Consider the following 24,284-nt stretch of genomic DNA (forward strand, 5'->3'; position numbering starts at 1 on the left):
CCTCCGGGTGAAGCAGTTATATAATTGGAATAATTTTTGTTTATATATGTAGAGGGGAAGGTAAATAACAGGGGTACCTAAAGAGGGGAAAAGATTTTTATCGACAAATTTTTCTTCAAACGAATCAGACCTTACTACCTCCGCATATATTTCTTATTAGTAGTGCGCTCTCACCTCCCGCAACGTTGCCAGATTTTAGGAGGACAGAAAGTAAGACAGCTCGAATTCTACTCATATATAGAATACAGCTGCTCTTCCGATTCATTCACACATATTGAAACCTGTAAATAGTTCGAGAACGATACTAATATTAATAAACTTCATACGCTGATAATTGATTGATAAGGTTCGTGATCTCGGTGTGAATGAATTTGGACAGTTTTGAATAAATATGCTTATGTCTACGATACTTCGTCCGATAGGGGAGTTTAATACCATATAGGTCCCAAAATGAATGATGCATGAAAATGAAATTTTTCGTGACATATAAGATTAATTCAAAAGACAATTTTACCGAATTTGTTCTGGTATGAAATAGTAGTCTAATTTTTTGGGCATTATATTCACGACATCAGGAACTCCATATAAATGTTTTTCCCGAATGAATCGATAAAGATATACGTTTTACTTTCAGCTTCTATACTTCATTCACTTTCATTTTAGCACTGGATTGGCCATGAAAATTGGATACCTTTCACTCTGTATGATACGAAAATGTTGGGTTAAGACGCTTGTCAAAACATTCTTGAGTTTTAAATCAGTGCTACGTAGTCCGTTCTACGTGAGACTCTCAGTAATTACGTATTTCATGACAATGTTAAATTACTTCGGAAAATATCAAGTCGAAAATATGTAACGAACATAATTGACGTTTATACAAACTAATTGAAGACATACCAAATCTATTTATTTATATGGAAAATACAAGTGATCAGTAGCTTGAGGAGAGTTACTGTTGTTTATCTTCTTTGGCTGGAGGTTGAAGACGTTACATCAGTTGTAGAATTCAAAAAAATCAACCCGAAGATGAAATGCATTTGATGCAGTGTTAGCATTGAGTTGAATAATCAAAGGTGGTAGGGAATGGGTATCTCTTGAAGAAATGAACGGATAATTACAAGAATGTTGAATTCTTCAACAAAAATCATCTTGCGTGAATGGTAGTCAAAATAATTAGAAGAAGTTTGAAGCAAGAGGAGCTTCACCTCACAAAACAACTGGCTCGTATTCATGTCTGTTTATTTTCAATACATTGATATAATGATAATAATTATACAGGGTGTGGCGTAATGACTGGATAATATGGATCCTGCGGGTAGAGGACTCAATGGCGCTTCAGATAAATATATTTTACGTTTGGTAAAAGTGCCTTGGTTTTCGAGATATAATTATATAAATAATAATAATAACTGGATATTGATATTTTTCATCATAGCGCATCAAAAGAAACTCCTTGATTTAATGGCATTTCTTAATTGCTCGAGGAGTCTTTTGCGATTTTTCAATACACAGGGTGTTTCACAAGTAAACGGACAAACGAAAACCGTGAATAGAGGGCATTGAGCTGAGTTCAAAAACACCTCATATGTGTGTCTTGGGCATTCCGTTTCCGATATACAGAGGAGTTTATTCAAATTTCCCGAATTTTCGTTCAGCTATAACTCCAAATAATTTAGTTGTATTCGGCTAAAAACTCATTATCCGCTTAAGCTTGTAAGTTTCAATAAAACAGAACATTAAAAGTTGACGAACACAGCACCGGACTCATTTAGGCTATATTCAAACTTAAACTCATGCAAAACACTCTGTTTGTAGTTTTTTTCGTCATAATTTTCAATTTTTCAGGTATCTGCATTTATTTTCTCAAAATCAATGAAAGTTTGGTATGCTTTATCAGTGGATAATTTTTAATGAATAATTGTCTGGTGGTGAAATGCCTCTAGAAAAAACCAGCGCAGCATATTGACTTTTACTTCATAATAATTATTGGTATGAATATGATCGCCAATCAGAAGTGGAAATCTAAAAATGGAATTGGAAATGTTCAACTGAATTTTTTCGTTTTTGATATTTTAGCATATCTGGTTATTCAGATAAATCATTCACAGTGATAATAAGCTTTATTATTGATAATGAACAAAAATAGCAATAAAAAACTACGCTATCATGAAAATAATAATTATAACTTGATATCTTCCGAATGAATCGCTTTTTATGGACAACGTGGACCTGAAGTAATTTTCCGAATTGATTTTCACCTCATTTGGTCTTTTAGTGAAGGTAATGATTGGCACTTCGAATAAGTATGATAAATGCACTTTCGAGTTCTTCACTTATTCCGTTATATTCATTATTGGATCTATGGAAATCTATGGATTGGTCTGGTCTTATTACAATTTGTTATTGAAACATTGATGATATTCATGCACTAGCAAAAGTATTTATCAGTATTTCAGGTCATTTCATTAGAAGGGTAGGACCCCAACATTGGACTGCTAGATCTCCAGATCTGACACCCCGCGATTTCTTTCTTTGTTTTCATTCACACAACTAGTTGTCCAAAGAAAAATAGATTAATTCTGAAGATCAAGTTTTAATATTTAGTTTGAAGATAGCGTAGTTTTTCCATCCATATTTGTGCATTATCAATTTTGAAACATTTTATCATTGTGAATGACTATTTTGAAGACCGAATATGGTATAATTGTTGAACACATTCATTTCATTTCTTTGAAAAAAAAATCAATTAAGAATTTCTATTTTTCATGAAGTGCTCTATTCCTTGAAGGCGTCTGACCAAAACAATTACTTCTAAAACATGATCAACAGGTGGCGCAACCCAAAAATCAATTCATTTTGAGACAATAATAATGCAGATAACAAAAAAGTTTAAATTATGATTAAAAAACTACATACACGTTGTTTTTATGAGTTTGAAGTTAAGTAAAGCCTCACTGAGCCCGGTCCTGATTTTTTTCGAATTTAAATGCTCTGTTTCAATGAAATTAACCACTCAAGGCTAAATATAAATTTTCAGTCGACTTGATAGAGAATTTCAGGACTTATAGCCGAACGGAAATTAGAGAAATTTCAAAAAACACTGAAGAAACCTATATATAGGGTGCCCCAAAACTATTGAAACAAACGTCACACCACGATAGAGTAGATCAAATACTATCGAATGACACCAACATTAGTTGAGCGAAAATGTACGGTTTCTGAGAAAACCTAACCTAAAGTTGCCGATTTTCGAACTATTTTTTAATCACAAGGCAAATTTGTGATTAAGGATAGCGTTTTTCTTCCATATTATCACCCCTGTTTAATCTGAGTATTGAAAATCATGTAGAAAAAACAATTGTTTCAATTAACATCAACTTAGGTCGAGACTTAGGTTATGGTTATCGATTAACTACTTAAAATAATTTCAATTAGGGGAGATAAAACAATAATCTTAGTTCAATATAATTTAGAATCGATATCCTTCTTCACAAACTGGCCCTGTTATTAAGAAAAATAGTTCGAAAATCGGGAACTTTGGGTGTTTTAATAAAATTCTGATTATTTTGGAAACGGTACGTTTTCGTTGAACTAATGTTGGTGTCATTCGATAATATTTGGTTTACTCTATCGTGGTGTGACGTTTGATTCACTAGTTTTGGGACACCCTGTATATGGGGTGATTTTGAACTCCGCGCAATGCCCTCAATTCACGGTTTTCATTTGTCTGTTTACTCGTGAAACACCCTGTATACTCCTTGTACTCTGAAAATTTTGAAACAAATGCCTCACCCTCATATGAAAATTCAAATTCTTCTTGTTGTGAGAAACGTTCATCCAGAGACTCTGGTTCATCCCCCCGACCCTGGTTACATTGCCCGTTGAAAATGAAATCGGCATCTGTTTACTGCAAAACACGTGTTAATGCTGATACGAAGGGTTCAAACTTCTCTACCTGATTCGAGCTTTTAAGGAACGAATTGCTCAAGATGAGTTCGAGTATTATTTCGTTTTGCGTGTTATATTGGATAAAATTGAATTTATGCCATGGACGATTCGAGAATTATTGATGTCCAGAATGCTCTAGAATGATGAAAATTTTCAGATTTCATTGAAACTCTTGCGAAAACTGTCTCGTATATTGTCAAGTTTAGATTTTAATTCATTCAGAACTTTGAAGTTCGACAAATAATGATGTAAATAATTCAATATTATATTTGCCTCAAGACTCGAAACTTTTCGAGAAACGATTTATTTAATTATTTGATGACGAATAAATCAATTATGTGTGTTGATATTATATTTTCATTCATTGAAGAATATTTAGAATAATGAAGTTCAACAAATGATACGAACAATATACTTATTCAATTAACCTCATGATCCGAAACATTTCAGAATTTATTTCGTGTTTAGATATTCCGCTGCATATCGTTGTTCACAATACGACTGTCAATTTAGGACCAATTATAGAACGATTTAATTAATAGATCAATAGCTTTCGAAAATGTTGGTCAGTCTATGACTGACAACTCATTTTGTCAAATGACGGATTTCAGTATCAGACTGCTATATTAGTATGATGAGAGTTCAAAAAAATTTGTATGGACTACAGAATTCAGATGGTTGATATTCCGTGTCGCTAACAGTCAATCACATTTCCTTCAGCGTAGTTGTTGTTTTGAAGAAAAAGTAGTAGATTCTCGCAAAATCCGAAACTCTACATGTATAGCAGTTGTTCAGTTCGGGATTAAAGTTTGTCCTAGATTGATTTTGACATTTCAGTTCAGTTCTGTCAGATCAATCTTGGATCATCTTAAATCTCGGCCTAAGCCTGAAGTGATCAACTGGGCCTTATAGTAATAGCAACGTAGCATTCATTAAGTCGGTATATTATTGGAATAATACTAATTTTTTATAGTGGAGAATAGTGGATTCTCCTCGGTAGTTATTCACGAAATTCATTTTATTATGTTTTTTTAAGGTGAATCGGCCCGAAATCTTGGATCCCCCCGACCTGCTAGTTTCGTATACTTCTATGACAATAGCATAAAAACTCAAATTTCAACATTTTCACAGAAATTTTTGAATTTAAGGGAGAGACACATTGAAAAAATCGATAGCAATTTACCGCCTAAACTACGAGCTTGCCGAAGTTGAAACTGGTAACAATCTACTCAGTGCTTCTGTAAAAAAAATTAAAACCTGTAAACTCGTCATCGCCTTCCAAAGGCTGTATTTTGGAAGGGCTGTCGATTTGGAAAAAAATTTATAGGAACTACCCCCGCTTATTTTCATTAAGGAATCATCTCCCTTAGTTCTTCGCATTTGTTCACAGATATCCTGTATATAGAGATATTTTATCTATGTACCTACTTATTTTGGATAGTAGAAGTTTAGTTTCGAAGACCAAAACAAAAATGTCAATTGCACCTGATTTGTTGATTATAAGAATCATTTATTTTGAATAATAAAACAGCATGCGAAAATACTTAAATTAACTTTTGTCTTTCTCCTTTCATCATGCCTCCATCATAGTGTCCGCTGTTCATCATAGCTTTTGGGAATTTACCAACCAATCATCTGTATATCAATCATATGTATCCGAGTATGTATTTATATTATTAACTTCATTTTGTAGATTCATCATGTCTTGACAAAAACATGGTTGCAATTTCAAAATATGTTGCCTCGAGGCCTTCTAAAGACTTCAATTTTGTTTAATTTTTCCCTTACATCCTTTATGATCTATCGAAAAATGAAATCTGTTTTGAATAATTCTTCATAAAATCTCACTTGTTTCGATATAATTGGTAATTTTCTTTATGATACATCACTAAAAAATTCAAACCAGAGAGATGGTACAAGTTCTTTAAATTTTCGGGAAAATCCAATATTTAAACATAATCTATAATAAAATAGATGCTTCTGAGCAAAGGATTCCTCAAAATCATTGAGCAATCCGATTCAAAGAAAATATACAGAGCGTTCGATCTGGAATAACACATCAATGACCAACATTGGGTTCAGCCGACGTTCATTTCTTTTATATTGTAAAATTTATCGCATTTTTTCTCTCGATTCTGAAATAATTTGAATTAATCTGAAAATGTTCGGAATCGCTTATTCTTATTGAATATTCATCACTATCTATTACGGTAGTGTCGATCCTAGCAGGTATGCAGCGCTTGTCCGGCACGCGGTCGCCCAAATAAAAGGGATGGCCTCAGACAGCCACCTTCATTTGTCAGTCAGTGTCAATTATTGAGTATTACTTTCTAACTCCAATTATCCAAATTTTGAATGAGACGACGAAAAATATTAAATGAAACTGAATTTTTCAATCTTGTCAAATCGAATATTCCTTGTTCCCTTTCACCGAAAAAAAGAAAAACAAAAGAATGCTTGCTTCAGAAGAACGTGATGTAAAGATCGAACAAACCACCATCTGAGAGCAATTATCGTTATCGATAGGGACTCGAGATAGGAATGTCTAGGGTTTGTAAAAATTACCAGATTTTGAAATAGAATCGCGTGGTCGTAAAAACAAAAACGGCTAGGGTTCAATTATGATGCTTCTTACAGTTACTGCATGCGTGTACTTAAAAATGTAAATTGCATTTTCATTGTGTAGATTAGATAACATAAAAATCTGTAGAGAAGATGTCGGAGGGCAGGGACATCATCATCCAAATGGGAGATTATTGATTCTCATTTACAGGGTGTTTTTAAAGTTTGAGTGGAGCGGAAATTAAAACAACTCTATCTCCTGAACGGAATCGCCTATTCATCCGAAATTTGGAATGGAGATAGTTTCCATGAGGTTCCAGAAAACTGCAATCAATATCATTCTATTTGCAGGACAGTAAATTTGGACAGTCGTTGTCGTTAAAATTTCGCGAAATCACCCAATGAATTTCATGATTTCTCGATATCTGCGTAAACTTTAAATTTATTTATTCAATTTCTTGATAGTGACAATAAGTTTTTTCTCGTGTTGATATTTAACATTCTATTCTTTTCATACCGAAGTGAATTTTGAATCTTTACGAATTTAATCAATTAAATATACATTATTGAATGTTTATTCCAATTTTCATTTGATCCAATACAAAAAAAAAATCAAAGGTGCGGTGCGTTCTATAAAATAACATCAAATAAAATCATCTCTGCAACCAAAGATGTAGGAACAATTAATTCTTTAATGCAATTCATTAAGATATAAAATTCACTTCATCATGGGATGAAAACGATCACTTTATATTTTATTTTTACCAATTAAATTACTTAAAAATAAATAATTGTTGAAGAACCATCCTCGAGTTACTCTTCAGAAAACTGATCTAAGTAGTCGATCAAATGAAAACTAAAATTAACATTCAATAGTGATTCAATTGATTAAATCCATAAAAATTCAAAATTCACTTCGTTATGAGATCAATAGGATGTTGAATATCGACACGATAGAAAAAATTATTGTCGCTATCAAGACGAAAAATCAGTTTCTGGAACCTCATAGAAGCTATCTTCATATCAAATTTCGGATGAATATCTCCGTTCAGGAGATAGAGTGGTTTCAATTTCCATTTAAATTTGAAAAACACCCTGTAAATCAGAATCTAGAACTCTTAGATACTACATGTGGGGGTTCTTCGTAATCCTCGAGGTGTTCTCTATCTCACATTAAAATGTTTTTCATCTTATCTGGGACACCGTATATATGTAAAAAAAGTATATTTTTTGTCTTTGGAGCGGGCGGAGCGGCACATAAGGAATTCGGCACGCCTTAGGATCGGCCTGTACTTCTGAATATTCTTTTCCAAAAAGTATTCTCCTTTCTCTGAACAGCTCATTTTTTTATATGCAATGTAACATTTCTGATTATTCGTTATTCTAATAGGAAGTATTATCTATATAAATAATTTTCATAGAAAGAATCAATATTATTATGGTTTTATTTCAGGTAGGTAATGAATTATTTCGCCAAATTCAGAATTATAGAGATATATTGAATTGATGTGACTGATACTGGATGAAGATCCACAATTGAACTCAAAATAGATAATACGATTTTACAAAATTAGTTTTGAACCACGACACAATAACATCTTCAGGTGGGTGAAGGTAAGCTCAGTTTACCCAGTAGTGGAATTAATAGTATTCCAAATCTTGCTTATGACCATGAAGGTCTTTCGACTAGGTTCGGCCTTCCAAGTGAAGATTCTTCTGTTCTTCAGTTGTTTGAGGAACCCTCATGTTGGGGAATCATCTCCCATAGATATATCAGTGGTTATTCATTAGAAAATAGGAAAAAGAAATTCAAAAATTTCTCACACTTCATTGAAAATTCGTCAATATTTCCTATCAGTGGTTATCAAACCGGCCGAAAAAAGGCAACATTTGGCCCGATAAAATCATGCAGAAACCAGAGACGGAATAGCTTGAAATATCTCCAATTGTACAAATTCGTGATTCGTGTTGGCGTAGATTCAGGGTTTTTAGCCCGATATGTATTTTAACAAGTGTTTGAAACAATGAATAATTTTTCTCCTGTTGTGTTATCTTGCAGGTAGTTGTACATTCTTAACAAAAAACTATCTGGTATCATCCATTTAAGCCGTTTCCCTACATAGAGCATTACGCTCTTGTGAGTGATACAATTTTTGTAATGCTATCGATGTTGATATAAATGAATATCGAAAGTTCGAGCTGAAAGAAAGTTCTTCATAGTATATATAGATATATTTTACCTCTAGGTGTACCTAGAAAAGCTCCTTCCTGTTATTCTATGTTCTAAGAACATTACTGATTTATTCGTTATTCTAATGAGTGGTATTATCTATATAGATCATTTTCATAGAAAGAATCACTATTATGTACAAGATTCAAATCGATTTGTTTTCAAGTAAGTAATTAAATCGCCAAATTCAGAATTATGGTGTTAGCTTGAGATGAAAGAAGTTCAACGGATGCATAGATACACACGATGAAATGTATACAGTCATAATCCCATTCGAGAGAGCTAAGATTGGTTTTCTTTCACGTGATTCTTTCCCCTACAAAAGAATGCAATAAAAATTGTTGAGATATGCCGCCTGGATTGCAATTATGGAGGAGATAGCGCGCTGCGCCTCTATTTACTTAATTCCTCCGTATACTGATATTCCGCCTGTCTACATCTGCTTGTACGGTACAACGTTGCCATTTTCGGAGGTGCTAACCAGCAAAGAGTCCCGCAGAGCAATTCTTCTATATACAGCTCGGCACACTAGCGCCAGTGATATACACTCGAACTAAAAGATTGTTCAGTACATAAACGGGGTGCGTTGTGACCTCAAAACGATTTTTTGATATGTTGATCCCTGAAGCCTCCTGAATCTAACAAGCTAAAAAACAAGGCAAAACGATGTCACCTCCGAAATCGGAGGTGACATCGATATATATGAGGTGAGAGCGTTAAACGAGTTACTATTTTGGAGGTGGTATTAACACTTTATAACTATATATATATATATATATATATATATATATATATATATATATATATATATATATATATATATATATATATATATATATATATATATATTTTTTTTACACCTTTATAGGGTTTGGCCATGATGATGCTGGTTCCTTAAGAACAAGACATTTCTCATTCGCTCATCAAGAATCTTCGAACAATCCTCATGATGAATCTACAAAATGAAGTTAATAATATAGACACATACTCGGATACATATGATTGATATACAGATGATTGATTGGTAAATTCCCAAAAGCTATGATGGACGCATGATGAAAGGAGAAAGACAAAAGTTAATTTAAATATTTTCGCATGCAGTTTTATTATTCAAAATAAATGATGATTCTTATAATTTTGTAGATTCATCATGTCTTGACAAAAATATGGTTGCAATTTCAAAATAAGTTGACTCAAGGACTTCAATAGACTTCAATTTTGTTTATTTTTTCCCTTACATCCAGTATGATCTATCGAAAAATGCAAATCTGTTTTGGATAATTCTTCATAAAATCTTCGATTACCAATTTCGATATAATTTTCTTTATGATACATCACTAAAAAATTCAAACCAGAGAGATGGTACAAGCTCTTTAAATTTTCGGGAAAATCAATGCAATAGAATTTCTTTTCAATTTCATTTCTGTCAATTTTCTGTTTTCTAAGAAAAAATTGCTTTTCAGGAATCTCCCCTTGAATTTTTTGGCAAGTATTCATTCCTTCATACTGAGATTTTAATTTTTTAATTTTTTCATTTTTGTTTGGGATAAAAACAGGAAATTTCTTAACATAATATCCTCAATTACAAACAATTACATATTATTTGAACATGCGATGGTGCTCGAACTGAACTGCTTATACAAAAATGAAATGATCGTGAAGGGTTGCCTGATACGGGTTCGCCAGGTTTGCGACACCATGCGGACAGAAAAAGGAACTCTTCGTCTGTCAATCATCACAATGATAACAATATCATCGTTCAGTTGCTCAATATCCGCAATAGTCAATAATCATATGGCATTGATCGCAAACCCATTGGGACCAATTATAATGCATACACTATACTATTTAACTTAAAGATGTTTCTTATCGGCGACCTGTTTCAAGAGGTTATGTCATGGAGAATACATCTGCATCTCTACAGTACTTATTAAAAAGTTAACAGATTCTTGTTAAGGGGAAGTTTCACCCTAAGTTGCTGTTGTAGCACTAGCGTCTATTTCATGCGTTTCAAAAATGAACCTTGTCACTTGTCACTTCTCCCTGCTGTGCTGCCATCTGTAGGGGAAAGTGGGAGTTATTCGCTATAGTTCGCGGTCATATGGTTTTAATATGGAGAGGACAATTCGAAGAAATATCGTTCCATTAATGCGTGCTAGTCATAAAAACGCAAAGGAATTCCCAGAGAGGCTGAAACGTATACAGGGTGTCTCAAGTTCGAGTGCCTATTAGAAGTTTCTGGAGAACTAGACATATTTGAAATCTGAAAATTGGGATTATGATATTGTTCGAAGTTCTCTACAGAGCTAAAATATTTTCGAAGCCCAAAAACTTTCGGTTATACAGGGAGTGAAAATAAATTCGACGAAAAAATTTTTTTTCAAGTTTTCTATTCCTGGTATGATCGAGTATTCAATAGTGAATACATTTCTGTTAAAACCATTGTATTAAATCGAATAGTTTTCAAAATATCCTAAAAAAACTGGAAAAAAAGTCAAATATGTTCAGTCAGTAATATGTTCATTATTCTTATTTTAAATATCCTGAGCGTAAACCGTTTTTACAACATCGAAGAGGAAGGATAGGAAAAGGTCATTCATCTTTTGGATTTCAAAAATATCATCACAGGGTGTTTCAAATTTTGTGTTGAAAATTGTGATCTTAAATTGGCCATAACTTCTGTTTTTCAAATTAGAACCCTATTTTTTTATAATTGTGTTGGATTCTGCGGTCAAAAATAATGATAGTTTTCTCAAATGATTATGCTCCTAAATTCAATAATTTTTTAGTTATTTGAGATTTTCTGGATTTATGATGTACGTAGAGTCAAATTGATTGCATCTAGAAAAATTCAATGAATATTCTTTCGAAACCATGGGAACACTCTGTACCCATAGAAGATAAATTATCTGTTAATAATTCACAAGTGTCAGGTGTTATTGTTATTCGTTATCTTCATTTCTCGATTTAACAAAATGAACCGTTATTCTAATTACGAAATTCTGGATCTATTTCATATACATGGTGAATGTGACAATAACACCTGACACTTGTGAATTATTAACAGATAATTTATCTTCTATGGGTACAGAGTGTTCCCATGGTTTCGACAGAATATTCATTGAATTTTTTTAGATGCAATCAATTTGACTCTACGTACACCATAAATCCAGAAAATCTCAAATTACTCAGAAATTATTGAATTTAGGAGCATAATCATTTGAGAAAACTATAATTTTTTTTGACCGCAGAATCCAACACAATTATAAAAAAATAGGGTTCTAATTTGAAAAACAGAAGTTATGGCCAATTTAAGATCACAATTTTCAACACAAAATTTGAAACACCCTGTGATGATATTTTTGAAATCCAAAAGATGAATGACCTTTTCACATCCTTCCTCTTCAATGTTGTAAAAACGGTTTACGCTCAGGATATTTAAAATAAGAATAATGAACATATTACTGACTGAACATATTTGACTTTTTTTCCAGTTTTTTAAGGATATTTTGAAAACTATTCGATTTATTACAATGGTTTTAACAGAAATGTATTCACTATTGAATATTCGATCATACCAGGAATAGAAAACTTGAGAAAAAATTTTTTCGTCGAATTTATTTTCACTCCCTGTATAACCGGAAGTTTTTGGGCTTCGAAAATATTTTAGCTCTGTAGAGAACTTCGAACAATATCATAATCCCAATTTTCAGATTTCAAATATGTCTAGTTCTCCAGAAACGTCTAATAGGCACTCGAACTTGAGACATCCTGTATACACAAACTGTAGACCCCATTGTTTTTAGCAGCAAGCCTTACGTCTACAAAAGATTTTATTGGCCACCGTCGACTGCTCATTCATATAATTATGAATTTTGGGATGAAGACTTGGTTTTTAAAAACACTTTATTTACAATAGAGAATATTTGAACATTCTGTGTAAACTATGACTATCAACTAAGGCTCTAGATCTATTTCTTCTCTGAAAGCAAGGAAGAAGATTCTTTTATACAAATATCTTATCTATAGGATGTGACTCAGCATTGCAGGTGTTCACTGCTGACTTTGCAGGCTGCAACATAGTCATATACAATGCTTATGGTAAATCTGGATAATTTACATTGAATTAATATGGGGTGCGATTACATAATTCCTCCCCCCTTTGGATAAAGGTATCCCCTCTTTGAGGTGTAGCTTTAAAATTATGAAAAACTTTACAAATTACCCAAATTATTCTTAAAATTATTATAAGAATCAAAATAATCATAAATGTTGATATCGATGAATTCCATTTCCAGTCTTCAATTTCTTCTAGCTGGATATCTGGAATCTCTTTATCCTTGAAGTCTTCTTTCCCTTCTTCCTTGGAGTGATTGGTTAAAAATGTAGGTTTTGGTAAAACGATGTATTTTTATTCGTTTTCAACTTGGATGGGGCAAATTTCCTTTTCATTGTTACTAATGATACACTTGGACTGGATTATAGCCATTGGCGGGGTAAAATGATACTTTGTCTGCTGTGGGCATTTTTCTTGAATTTCCAAATTATTAATCGACAAAATATTTCCATCTTCCAATGTTTTTAAATTTGGTGCTGAGGTTGATTCTTTTCTGGAACAGCTTTCTAAATGAGTTTTCAAAACATTTTTCATGCATTCTGGAGGCCTGTCGAGGGAATCTTGATCACAGAGGTAGTCTTCTTCTACTTGATGACATTGTGGACCATCTTAGTTCTTCGTCTCGAGTGAGCATATAGGGGTTTGTGAAAGGAAGGGACAAATTCCGTAGAGGTATATAGTAAAACTTGTATAGATTATATTTTTCCTCATAAACCGTTGGAATTGGAATTAGAAATTTTCTTTGAAAATGACTTTGGTATGACATATATGGAAATAGTCTTTTAAGTGATGTATTGGAATTATAGTATCGTTTTTGACAATTTCCGCAAATTTTGTGTAAGGGAGAATAGATTCATGCAGGATGTGCAATCTTGCACTCGTAAGTGTCTCTTCGTTTTTCTTTATACTTTCAAAATAACTTTGGTAAAGCTCTTCGTCATCAGAATCTAATGTTCCAAATAATATCTTTGATATTTCTCCTCCAACATTAATCAATCCTCTTTTTTCTCTAATTCTCTGAGTTAAAAGATCTTCTAATGTATTTACATTTATTAAATTTGAATGCTGTAAGTACTGATAATGTGCTGTCTGAGAAAACCCTAGTTGTTTATTTTTGAAATGATCAATCTCTTTTTGATATTTGATTTTTAGATCTTCAATTTGACTCAAATCAATATAAAAAATTAATTGTATATGCCTTTTTGTAATATAGGATTTTCCTAATAAAATTGGAAGGATATTATTTTCTGAGGGAGTAATTGTGAGGTTTGTTATTAATTCTACTGCCTCGAGTATTATGAAAATAAATATGACGTATTTCATCTTGATCTGAAACAAAATATTTAACTACTTTTTTCTTTGTTTTAAAATTTTTTTATGATAAATGTGTATTTGTATTATCCTGAATTCTATGTGTATCGATTTCGCGAGCATCTACTTTTTTGTATACGTAATCGAGTTTACGCGTTATTGGATTTTTGATAAAAGTGGGGTTTTCATTCAATTCATTAAGTACTTTTTGCTGAACGTTTTTCATTTAATTTATCTAACTTTTCGATTGCCCTCTTTTGATTTTTCTTAAGTGTTTCTTTATATCATTTAAATTCTCGATATAATTCTCAACGTAATTTTGAATTTTCTCGTTGTTCGATTGGTAAAGAATAATTTAGATCTGCTTTTATTATTTGCATAGGTGTTAATTTTAGGCTAAAATGATTTGAATTATTATAACTTAATAAAGTCTGTGCCAGTTTACTTTGGAATGTGGAGTTTTTAGATTCAATAGTTCTCATTTGTTCGATCAGGGTTGAATGGAATCTTTCTACTAAAGCATTCGAATTAGGATTATAATTAGTAATGTAATGAATTTCAATTTGATGGACTCAGCAAAAATCTTGTACTACGCTATTTTTAAATTCGAGTCTATTGTCACAGGTTATTTTTATAGGAATGCCATAATGTCTGAAAAACATTATTAATCTATCTACAATTTCTTTTCCCGTTTTATGAAGTAAAGGGTAACACTTACCCAACCTTGAAAATGAGTCTATAATGCTCAAACAATAATTTTGTCCAAGTCTTATAGTATCACAATAAAAATGTGTGAAAGGTTTTGATCCTTTCGGGTTTGGTTTGAACTGTAATTCAATGGGTGTTCTTTCGTACTTATTCTTTTGACAAATTTCACATGCATTAATATAATTTTGAACATCTCTATTCATATTCGGCCATTAATACTTTTTTCTCAATTTCATTAAATTTTCTCTTAAGACACGATGAATAGTCTTGGTTTCATGATATTGTTGAATTCTCAAAAGTTGTTCTTCTTTATTTTCTATGTCTTCTAGCAAAATATTGGAAATTTTGAAATTGAGGGTTTTATTATCGAATTAATTCTGTAAAATGTTTATAGAAAGTTATTCTAATTCCTGAGACGCAAAATATATTGTGTATGACTTTTTGGGTTGTACGAATTCTTCAAAGAACTGAAAAATATCTTTATCAATTGAATTAATGGACACTCTAAATCTGAGTTTATCTCCAAATAATTTAATTTCCGTAATATTAAAATTCGATGCTGTTTTGAAAATAATTTGTAACGGATAGGCATTTACGCTTCTTTCAGTGTAAGGAATTTCTAAAATGGGGTTTTCAATACCACTGTGAACTGTGACATCGCTGTGTATAATAACATTTCCTGTTTTTAATTCACTTAAATCTTCATTTTCAAAAACTGGTAATTCCTCATTGGGGTTAATTGAAAGATGAACACATTCGTCTAATTCATCATTTGATATATGATTAATCAAAGAAATTTCGTCATCTTCGGTTCCATTAAACTCTTCAATATATTCATTTTTTGTTCTTGATAGATAATAAATAACTACATTAATTTTTGATTCGTTAAAAATATATTTGATCATATTGAAAATGCATGACCATTCCCATCTATCCAGACCACTTGCTAATCGTGGTAATTTGTCGTTGTTATATTCACACAATTCTTTATGCTTGATTAAACAATTTAAACATTCAAAAACATTTTCATAATTAGGTTTATTAGAATAAAATTCTTTTGTTATTGAATTATAAATATTCTTATTGTCTTTTCTAATAGACGCGACTTCACCAATACCCTTATTTTGTAACTTTAATTCATCTACATTTCCGTATTTATTTTTAAAAATTGACGTGATGAATGAGTTTCTTTACTCATTTCTAGATCTCTAGATACACAGTGTGCAAATGAATACTTTTTTGGAGCTTCAAATAAATAACCTTCTTTTTCTTTAACATTATTTGATTCAGGAATATTATTATTTTCACTTAGTTTCAAAAAGTTTTCATACGTTTTCTCATTGTGGGATTTCCATATAATTCTACTTAATGCATCGGCATTATTCATCGATCCTTTTCTATACTTGATTTCATAATCGTATTCTTCTAACTTGATTCTACAGCGCATTAATCTTGAATTCGGTTCTTTCAACGAAAATAGCCAAATTAATGGTTTATGATCTGTATAGATCGTGAATTTCCTTCCGTAGAGGTATGGTCGAAAATGTTTACATGACCAAACAATTGATAATAATTCTTTTTCTATTGTGCTATATCGATTTTCAGCGGGATTTAGAGTACGACTTGCGTAGGCGATCGGAAGATTATTAATGTTGATTACTGTTGAAAAAGCTGCAATACCAGCCGATCATTCAAATGGTCCTTTGAATGGAAGTACTATGGCAAGTAACTCCCAATCCCCAATAAATGATCCTAATGGGTGGACTCTATTTGAATCTAAGAAAAAAAGGAGGGAAAAGAAGGCTAATCCATCTCAGAATGAGCGTGGGAGAAACAATAGAAGCAAACCTATCATTGGTTCTTAAGATTCGACTGCTCTTTCGAGTGCACCTAAAAAGGTTCTATCATATGTGCATGTCTCAAGACTCAGCCCTTCAACTACAACGGATGATATATGTAAATTTTTGGATCAGTTCATCACTGATCTGAATTGTGAAAAATTGAATTCGAAACAACCAGACATTTATGCTTCATTCAAACTTACATTTCCATCGCAGTATATTACTAAAATTATGGATCCTACGCTTTGGCCACAGGGAGTAACTGTCAATAAGTTTTTTTTGAGGCGACGTCGAGAACAAGACTCAATTCCATGACTTCTTACAATTCCAACGAAATTACGATAAATAATCTCAAGTCGGATGATTTAAATATATTAAAAATAATGCAACTGAATGTCCAAAGTATCGCAAACAGGTTGACTCATTTGGAATCATTATTTGATTCAATTAAACCAGACATTGTAAGTGTTGCTGAGCATTGGTGTACATCGGACCGAATTCCTTTCATGGCTTTACCCGCATACAAAATAGGTGCCCATTTCTGTAGATCTAGCCGCCAGCATGGAGGATGCGCCATTTACGTCAGGTCCGACTACCAAGTGCAAAAGATAAACGTCGAAAAATTTTCAAAGGAAATGCACTGTGAAATATGTGCGTTGAAAATACGATTGGGTAAGTCAACGTTTTGTATTGTGAGCGTTTACAGGTCCACGGATGGAGATTTTAATGTCTTCTTGAATATGTTGCAGTATGTTTTCGACTATTGCAACTCTATTACTGATGTCTTGTTCTTGTGTGGTGATTTGAACGTGAACTATCTCTCTGTTGACGACTCCCTGAAAAGATCCCTAGACGATTTACTAGTGGGTGCAAATCTGACCGTCGGTTCACGTGAACCCACGAGAGTATTTACAAATCGAAACGGCAGGACCTCGGTGAGCCAGGTTGATTACATTGCTGCAAGCTGTAATAAGACCGATTTCGAAGTTATCGTATTCGAACCTTTCATTAGCGACCACAAGGCAGTGGTTCTCGAGTATCACTTTCTCGATGTTGATGTGAATGATATCCCTCACGTAAGATATAAAAGAAATTTATCACAAAATAATTTGTCCAATCTTTCTTCACATGTTTCTGGTACCAGTTTCGATCAGATCTACCTTAACTCTTCAATAGACGATAAGTTTCAAATATTCATTGAAATTTTGAGTTCCTCGGTTGACCGCACCTGTCCTCTTAGAGCTGTGAAACCTTGTTCTACTGAACAACCACGGTGGATTACTTCGGCCGTGGTCGATGCTCGAGATCGCCTCAGAAATTTCCACTGGCTGGTAGAGAACTTGAAAACTCAAGAGGCGGTTGATCAGTACAAAAATGCCAGAAAGTCCTACAACCAATTAATCAGAAAGTCCAAGAAAGACTATAATAGTTATCTCCTCCAAAAATCGAACAATATCAATCAAACAGTTTGGAAATTGGTTAGAAATAAAATAGGGATGAGTCTGTAACCTGAAACACATTCAACTTAATATTGATGATGCTCTAATTTCTTGCCCACTTAGGGTCGTGGAGACTTTCGGTAGATATTTTGCGGAGATTAACAAATTAACATTGCAAGATCACTATGGGAATTCCTTGTCCACTCAGTGTACTACACACCGATTAATGCATCATAATTTTTTTCTTTTTCCCGTGCTACCGGATGAGATCACATCAGCTATTACCACCTTAAAAATATAGTTGTGGCACCGGCCCTGACATTATTTCAACGAAAATACTTAAATCCATTGCTCCTTACATAGCTGAGCATATGGCTTATCTAATTAACGAATCGGTCTCCTTAGGACACTTTCCTTCTGTCTTAAAATTAGCAAGGGTTACACCCATTCATAAAAAGGATGATATTACTGATATTGCAAACTACCGGCCCATCTCCATTCTAAGTCCGTTATCCAAGATATTCGCGAGGATTATATTCAATAGAATGTATGACTACTTGGTAAAGTTTTCTATACTGACAAGCAGGCAGCATGGTTTTAGAATCGGGAAGTCCACTTAGACTGCCTGCTGCGAATTTGTGGAGTCTATTTACAAGTGCTTGGACAATGGAACCCACGTTGCTGGGATATTCTTCGATATTTCCCGTGCTTTCGATTGTCTCCAGCATCAATTCATAATTGATAAAATGTACCAAATGGGTTTTAGGGGTGTGTTCCTTGATTGGATAAGGTCCTACCTGTCGAAACGTAGGATTTTTGTACGAATAGATGATTGCGAGTCACAGGAATATGTCACTGATCTTGGCGTCCCTCAGGGCTCAGTCCTGGAACCGCTTCTTTTTTTACTATTCATAAATGATTTACCAGAATATATTGTTGCTTATATATTGATCTTATTCGCGGATGATATTTCCGTTGCAGTTAAGGCTTGCAGTGCTGACGAGCTTCGTGAAATCTGCGAGTACATTGTTCAAGCATTCACGAATTGGTGTCGTAAAAATACACTCATTCCCAACATGGCTAAGACTGAAATTATCAGATTCCAAATTCGCCATAATGAAGTACCACTCACCTTAAACTATCAAGGAGAGGAATTACAGTCTACAGACTGTGTTAAATTTCTGGGACTATTTCTTGATAGTAATCTGAGATGGGAACATCACATGGACCATCTTTGTAAAAAACTTAATGAGTCCTATTATGCAATATCCCGACTCAAGAACACTTTTCAGACAGATGCCCTGCTTCGAATCTACTATGGTATGGTTTATAGTCATCTTTGCTATAATGTGGTTTTGTGGGGATCGTCAACGGTCAGTGGTCGTGTGTTTATCACCCAGAAAAAAATCCTACGAATGATTTTCAAATTGAAACCTCAAGATTCCTGTAAGCCGATTTTCAAACAGTACAAGATTTTGACTTTGCCATCTATTTTCATTTTGAATACTTCGATTTATATCCGACAAAGTATCCACCTTTTGAACAGGTGTACTGATTTTCATGCATATAATACTAGAAATGATGATGTACTATGCATTCCAATGCACAGAACCACAAAGTTCACTTCATCACCAATGTTCATTGGCACCAAGCTCTATAATCACTTAAATAAAAAATTTAAGAGTATGACTGACAAGCAATTTAAAAGTCAGATCAAATTACTTCTGATCAACAAGTGCTATTATAGTGTTGAATAATTTTTAGAAGATAAGTTATGTTAAGATCAAAAATTTGTTTTTCTTTTGTTTTTGTTCTTTACTATGTTAATTTTTTTTTCAGAAATTGTCTTGACGTGTCTTATACATTTTTATTAATGTCTGGAGGGATCAATAAATTTATTCTATTCTGTATTCTATTCTATTCTATCAGGTGGTTCTCCTTGGGATAAAACTGAACCTATCGCAAAACCTGACGAATCAGTTGTCAAAACAAAGGAAGCATTAAAGTCGGGATATCGGAGAATTGGGTGATTCAATAAATTATTTTTGCATAATTCAAAGGATTCAATGTAATCAGAGTTTTCAATATTGATTTTTGCATTCTTCTTCAAACACATTGTTTGGTAATTTTTGCAAAATTGGGAATGAATTTTCTGTAATATCTTATAAGACCAAGGAAAGATTTAATGTCCTTCTGTGTTTAATTTATTTGGATTTGGTTTGATTCCTTCAGGAGTTATTACATGACCAAGAAATTCAATTTCTGTTTTAAAGAAATGACTAACTGAATTTTCAGATTTTCTGATGCAAGTGTTTCTAAAATATTATATATATATATATATATATATATATATATATATATATATATATATATATATATATATATATATATATATATATATATATATATATATATATATATATATATATATATATATATATATATATATATATATATATATATATATATATATATATATATATATATATATATATATATATATATATATATATATATATATCATCCATATAAATATAGCATATTTTTCCAATAAAATTTTTCAAAACTTCGTTCATTAATCTCTGAAAAGTTGCTGGCGCATACTTAAGTCCCAAAGGCATTCTCAAAAACTCATAATGTCCGTTTTCGACGGTAAAAGCAGTTTTTTCAATCGAATTTTCATCCAACTCTATTTGATGAAATCCGGATGCTAAATCTAAGGTTGTGAAATATTTTTTGTTACCGAGTTTGTCTAAGATAGAGTCAATTTGAGGTAATGGATACTTATCGTCAATAGTTTTTTCATTTAACTTTCTATAATCTATGGCCATACGCCATTTAGTTTATCCGGATAAGTCCTGTTTTTTAGGAACAACCACTACGGGAAATGACCAAGGAGATATACTCGGTCTGATTATTTACTTTTCCAATAAATCTTCAATTTGGTTTTTCACTTCTTCACGATGAATCTCTGGATAACGATGAATTTTACAGTGAACTGGATTTTCATCGATCGTTCTAATTCTGTGTTTTATTTTACTTGAAAAATTCAATGGTTGACCCGGTAATTGAAGGACTTTATCATTGGTTTGAAAGATTTTGATAAGTTGACTTTTTATTTTGGCTAGTGGAATTAATGTCTGTGAATTAAATATCAATGAATATGTTAACGGCATGCAGACAATTATTGAATTCTGAAAAAGTACACCTCCGGGCAGGATTCGAACCCGCGCCCCTCTTGATTAACGGTCGAGTGCTCTACCCAACTAAGCCACCAGAGGTCACGGCTTCCATCTGCGTTGACGGACCTATACTGAATCAGAATCCATATGTTAGTACGGGTCTCCTTGTGAACGTTTTATTGTTCGCAAGGGTTAGAGGTGTTGGGTGGTAAGGGAACAACATTCACTTTCAGTGATCATCAAGATCCTTTTTACCCATTACCCATGGCATCGTCGACATTTAGCGACATCTGTAGGGAGCGGATGAGGATTCTCCAACCACTGAACAGAATTATTATTATTATTATTATTAACCATACAATTAGAGTTGAGGTAAATACCTATAAACTCAAATAAGCTTACATATAAAAAAAATTCAACGTACACTTCCCCAAAATAAAGATAAACTAGTGAATGAATATAAAAAAAATATATATCGAATCATTTCAAATGTGAGTAACACACACAGGACACAAAAATTCGGCACCAACACAGCGAACATTTCTTCACCATTAAAGTTGTCTCAGTCTGTCTAGTCCATTTTTGAAGCTATTGGTGGTAGAGCTATTGACCACGGAACTGGGAAGTCTATTCCAGGATGAGAACACTCTGTTGGGTAGGAACATCTGCCTTGGAATGGTCCGGAAATTCTCCTTCCTCAATTTAAAATCGTGACCTCGAAGATTATTGATGTTTTTACAGAATATGGCTTCCACCTGAGGACCAAAATTTCCATGCATGCACTTGTATGTGAAAATCAGGTCACCTCTAGTGCGTCTATCCGCAAATGTTGTCATGTTGTTCAGACGAAGGCGGGTCTCATAATCAGGTCGGACGATTCCATATGGAATTCTGGTATTCCATCTCTGGATGGACTCGAGAGAATTTATCTCTCCAACAAGGGCAGTCCACCATACTGGACCAGCGTATTCCATGATAGGGCGTATGTAAGACTGATATATCAGTTTACAAACTGATCTGTCAGAGCCTCGAAAGGATCTCTGAACCAAGTAGGTAAGTTGACGGGCCTTAGCTGTAATTGAAGCAACATGGGTGGACCAGCTCAGATCGCTAGTTATGGTCAAGCCCAAATCACATTGACTGGTGACAGGAGAGATACAATAATCGTCAATTACATAGGACAGTCGCGGATTATTTCTGCCCATATGCAGCACATGACATTTGTCTAGGTTTAGTGGAAGCAACCATTCCCGACACCAAGCGGACAGTTTGTCAAGATCCCGCTGGAGAGTTGTAGGGTTGAGAAGGGGAAAATTATAAATCTTGGTATCGTCCGCATACATAGAACATGTCGACAAAAAACAACCAGGGAGATCAGAAGTATATAGGAGGAACAGAATGGGACCGAGAACCGATCCCTGAGGGACACCACTCAGAACATGCCACTCAGAAGATGAGTAAACATCACCAACCCTTACTCTAAAAGTTCTATTGGTCAAAAACGCACGAATCCACTCAAGAAGACCTCCTCTCAGCCCCAGATGGTCCAGCTTATGAAGTAGACGTTTATGTGGGACACGGTCAAATGCTCTAGAAAAATCTAGATAGATCACATCAACTGGAACGTTCTCATCCCATGCCCTAGTCCAATCATTGAGACAACAGATAAGGTTAGTGAGGGCTGAACGGTGCGGTAAGAATCCGTGTTGTTGGTTGGGAAAAATCTTCTGAGCTGAGCAGAAATCAATCACCTGGTCACAAACTATTCTCTCCAAGACCCTAGACAAGACCGACAGAAGACTTATAGGTCTATAATTCCGTGGAGACAGCTTATCACCCTTCTTATAAATGGGGGTTACAGAGGCGGATAACCAATCGGAGGGTAAAGTGCAGCTGGAGAGAGATTTCCTAAATATAAGAAAGACCGGAAACGCCAAGACTTTAGAACAATTCCTCAGCAAATGCGGCGAAAAACCGTCTCGGCCAGGGGAACTATCCACCTTCACCCCAGAAAGATATTCCATCACCAAGTGCTCAGACAGACTAACAGTATCCATATAATTACTCGCTCGAGCAGATGTAAGAGTAGGTAAGCTCCCTGAAGGCTCAGGGGTGAACACTTCAGCAAATGTATCGGCCAGAACGTCAGCTGTTTCACGTGGACTGCTGCAGACGTCACCAGACGGCTTCCTCACAATCGGAAAACTGACCTTTGAGTTCATAGTACTTAAAAAACTGCTTTCTGTTAGATTTGGTCGCTAACTTTCTCTCAAAATTAGTTTTGGCGGAATGAATAGTAGAAGAAACAAAATTTGAGAAATCCCTGTGGATCCTGTAGTCAGTATCTTTTCGACTGCGTAAATATCTCTGCCAAAGGGACCTTTTGCGTCTCAGAAGTTTCATAATTTGATCGTTTATCCATGGTTTTGTCGGAATGTAAGTAGATGTGACCTCCCTGGTACCAGCAGATATGGCTTTGTTCAACTCAGCCTCGAATAACTTCCACATCTCATCAATCGTCAGATCAGGCGATAAAAGAGAGCTCCAGTCAACTGATGAGAGAGTTTCCGATATGCGTTCGTAGTCGACAATCTTCCTGACTCTTTCTTGCGGAGACTGTAATGAAGCAGGTAGTTGTAACTGGAGTTCGGTAAGTAAAACGTCATGATCCGACCTACCAAAAGGTGGGAAATGTTCAACATCAGATATCAAGTTTCTGTCAGACACAAAAAACAGGTCAAGCAACGAAGAAGTCTGGCCATGTCTGTGTCTAGTAGGCTCATTCACCACCTGTTGGAGACCCGTGGATGTAACAAGTTCAGCGTAGGGATAAGAGAGGGACCTCACTGACGGAAGATTTATAAGCGGCCAATTTAAGTCTGGACAGTTGAAGTCTCCTGCAATGAAGACATCAGAAGATGATTCAGATATCTCCCTGAGATACCG

The 24,284-nt window shown here is 33.9% G+C and overlaps 1 protein-coding gene and 1 non-coding gene across 4 annotated transcripts in view; both read right to left on the reverse strand.

Moving 5' to 3' along the window:
* The window catches only part of LOC123315586, a 622,910-nt gene that overhangs the window by 572,346 nt on the left and 26,280 nt on the right, over positions 1-24,284 (reverse strand). The gene's annotated exons all lie outside the window — the stretch shown is intronic.
* Trnan-guu lies at positions 21,363-21,437 on the reverse strand. Its single transcript has one exon. It is a non-coding gene; the product is annotated as a tRNA-Asn (tRNA).

Source organism: Coccinella septempunctata, chromosome 1, assembly GCF_907165205.1.
Source record: "Coccinella septempunctata chromosome 1, icCocSept1.1, whole genome shotgun sequence".
Classification (NCBI taxonomy): Eukaryota; Metazoa; Arthropoda; class Insecta; order Coleoptera; family Coccinellidae; genus Coccinella; species Coccinella septempunctata.